Here is a 4,155-nt window from a genome sequence, read left to right on the forward strand (position 1 = left end):
GTCATTAACATTGAAGGAGAATGTTTTCGAATTTGGAGACAACTTATACTTGCAAACAAAGGGTGTAAGTATGGGGGCATCTATGGCACCCTCAATAGCGAACATCTATATGTCACTCTTTGAGTCTAGATTCATTTACAATTAAATTGCCCCCTTCTACGAGTCTGTTTCCCATTGGTACCGTTACATTGACAACATCTTTTTTGTATGGACTGATGGGGAACAGACTCTGGAAGACTTCCTGACATGGCTAAATCTGAATGACAACAACTTACATTTTACCGCTCACACTGATAGATGGAGAGTTGAATTTTTGGATGTATATATCAGATGTAATGAGGATGGTCACCTGGAAGTTGACTTATATACAAAACCAACAGCTAGAAACACCTTGATACATTTTAAAAGTTACCACCCCAGGTGCCAAAAGGACAGTATCCCTTTTTCGCAATTCCTAAGGGTAAGGCGCAATTGCACCAATTTAAAAGACTACGATACCCAATCAACAGTAATGAAGAAAAAATTCTTGGAGCGAGGGTACCCTCACCGGCTGGTAAGGGAGGCCTATAAGAGAGCGCGTTTTTTTGATCGCGACTTGCTGCTACAAACTCAGAGGCAAAAGCAAGAACAGAAACTTGTCTGCATTACCAGACATTCTACCTTAAATGCAACCATAAGACAGATAATCAACGCAAATAGGCACCTGCTTAATATAAATCAAAGTAGTAATATACTGGCAAAACCTATGTTCGCCCATCGACGAAATAGGAATCTGAAAGACTTAATTGCTCGATCCCGTTTTTCTAAGTCTACAAACACTCCGTTCGTACAGAAATCCATAGATAGAAAAAACGGAGTTAAAGGGACATCTCGTTATGGCTCATGCCAGTCTTGTAACTCTATCATTTCCGGAGAAACTGTGACTTTCAATGGTGTTACCATTGAGGCCAAAGAACTTTGTACCTGTAACACCCGCAACGTAGTCTATTTAATAGTATGCCCCTGCAAGTTAGGGTACGTAGGTGAGACCGCTCGAGCGATAAAAACACGCCTAACAGAACATAGATCCGCTATTAAAACAAAGAAACACTTGGCACCTATGGTCAGTCACTATATGGAATATAAACATGCACCAGCAGGAATGAAATGGTGCATTCTTGAAAAAATACACATGCCGGAGGAAAGAGGTGGTGAGAAAATACGGAAGAAAAAGTAAGTCTACTGGATTTTTACCCTTGGAACTTTTAACCAGGGACTAAACCTTGAACTTCCATGGGAAAACACTATTATATAAAGAATTTAACATAGTCATTAGCTATATTATTTTCCTGTGCATTCTGCAAGTCTGCTTGTTAGATTAATAACCCTGATTTGTTCGTCATTTTTCTTTATTTATTTGTTTAATTTGTGCAACTGCTACTCCTCGAATTCCGACAGGATTCGAGGAAGACGTGGTCTAAATGACATCTGTGCATCCTCTATTTTTATACTGCATACTTATATTGCCGCTGATACGTGTAATTCGCTTGATCACTATTTAAGTGATATAGGCCTTTAAGAGTAGGAGGAGCCACGTCCCACTACCTATGGGACATCACTATATATAGACCAATTGTTCTTCATCTTTCACCTTCTCTCCTCGTTACGGACGGAATCGCCGCCATTGATCACGTTGGACTGTATTCTTAAAACAGGTACGCGCGTTATAAATATGATATTCTATGTTATGAATGGACGTATCAGACAGTCCAATTGAACTTGCGCCTTATACTTACTCGGGTATTATGATTTACTCCTAGATGGTCGTTAGAAGTTTACCGATGTCGGCTTATATTTAAATATCATTTTGATGCCAGCTCTGAGCAAGCGTAAGAAAATATATCATTTGAGATGAATATATGCGTTTTTCACGCTATATTCTTTTCGCAGGCTCTGCTTTTATATTGGAAGTTCGGTTTTGCTGTTTGACTACCTGCCCTCGGCCAAACCAACACGTGTACCGCCTCTCAGCGTGATTCTGAAACACGAATGAGCAAGGCTTATCAGTTTCAAGTACGTATTTTTGCAGACCTAATCGTAACACTCGTGAGTTCCCTCTGCCTACAATTGCCGTTCGAATAACTGCTCTCTTTTCTTTTAACTACCCACAGAAAAAATATATGACATATTTAAAGGGCCTGATACGTGTTGTACCATCCGCATTTATATTTGGATTTTAATCTTTGGATGTCATTTCCACGACTATACTCCGGTTCTTTATCTCTTTAAGGTAGGTTTTCGGCACTCCGAAGTCCCCCCTTTGCGCAATGTTAAACTCGTAGGCACATGTTATATCTACGGATTATTATCTTTTCTTGACAGGATTGACACCGGGGTTTTGCTTTCTAGACGAGGACGTAATCAACCGAACAACATTATTTATCGAATTACTGCTTAGCCTTCAGACCTACAGGTAATTTTGAAAACAGGAAATAGCTAGATATGTACTGTGCGTAGTCTATCATCATCAATATGAATAAGATCTATGCAAATACCCATTGTGATATTTTCTTTCTTAGACAGGGACGTAACGAGAATACAGCACACTATACTTTGCATTTCTGAAACCAGTCCAATTTGAAAAAATCGAATCAAAAGCTACGATTGGTATGTTCCCAATTTGGAATTCGTTTTGTTTCAGTTTTATAGTCTGTTTCATTTTAAAAATAAATACAACTGATAAAAAGTTCAATTCATTCTGTTACTGAAAATAGAAAATAATCCTGCTGTGAGGTAGGTAGGATATAAAAACGAATTGGAGACATTCAATACCAACATCTATGTAGGCTAAAATCTTGTATAGGATAATCAGGTTAATGTGAATAAATAAGAATGTGTAGCCATACCTTAGAAATTCCCCGTATGGTTAGCAATAAAATAAACACTGACTGTGTTATCTGAAATAGAAGGTAAACTAAAATAATTTCTTGTCTATTTCTGTTCTGTTCTTACTTAAATCTATCTGTATCTCTCCTAAGAAGCTTACTTAAATCTATATGTTTCTCTCCTAAGAAGTTTACAAATGAATTAGCTAGTAATAACTGTTTGTGGAAGATCGAAGTGTCACCTATGTTCTGTCGTTTGTCTGGGAGAAAAGGAGAAAAATAGATATGTACCCTACTAAATAGCTCATGCAAACGTGTTCTATATCTCTAAAGAATAACAAATAGGGTTACATCATGTATGTATTAGTCTATGAGCTTTCTTTATGTGTCCTTATCTTCCGGTATATTATGTTTTTGTTGTAAGAACTGTCTGGCTTCTATGTTGCATTACAACTATCATAGTTTAATGAAAGATATATTCATTTGAACACAAGCAAAAGGATTCTAAATAATATAATCTTTTGAATTATAGATAAACGCTGATGTTGTCCTGATGAAGACGCATTGTTTGCGTCGAAACGCGTTGGCAGAAAAACATCTATTCCAATAATCAACTGTGGGAATCATCAAAAGTTTTTTAACTTTTCCCTTCAACATTAGAGATTACTATAACTGAACACTGTACTCTCTTTTTATTGTTTTTACATAATTTTGTACTTGATTGAACATGTCTATCAATTTTTATCAATGTGATTAAATTTCATGTATGACTACATCTATTGTTTTAAAAAATCTTTCTTTTACTTGTGTCCATATTTGTTACATTAATTTGTTGCCAGCTATCTACATTGTCTTTGCCTGGATGTTTGATTTTTCTATCAACAATCACAGGTAAAACACCAGCTTGGAGCCTCAGCACTAGCAACCCCTGCATCGGCCTGTAGGCTACATGCGTCATTCGTCCCGTCTAGCTCTAGGTAAGAGAGCTTTTCTAACATTGCTGGGCCATTTGGTGCTGCGCAGTTTCCGGGGCGGGTGGAGGCTAATTCGGTGGTAAAGACGAAAGGTTGGAGGGGGAGGGAGGGAAATGCACCCTGCATTCAGACAACTTGCTCCTCATTCTCGCCCTTCACTTTCACGCTCACCCTGCACTCACAGCGATCACAATGCCCTCACACTGACCCCAATGCACTCACACCATTCACCCTGCACTCAGTGATCACTCTGCTCTCACAATGCACTTGCGTGGTTTTCCCTGTACCTCAACCTGCAGCCACACAAGCACACTACC

Source organism: Lissotriton vulgaris, chromosome 2_2 (genome assembly GCF_964263255.1).
Source record: "Lissotriton vulgaris chromosome 2_2, aLisVul1.2, whole genome shotgun sequence".
In the NCBI taxonomy this organism is placed as follows: Eukaryota; Metazoa; Chordata; class Amphibia; order Caudata; family Salamandridae; genus Lissotriton; species Lissotriton vulgaris.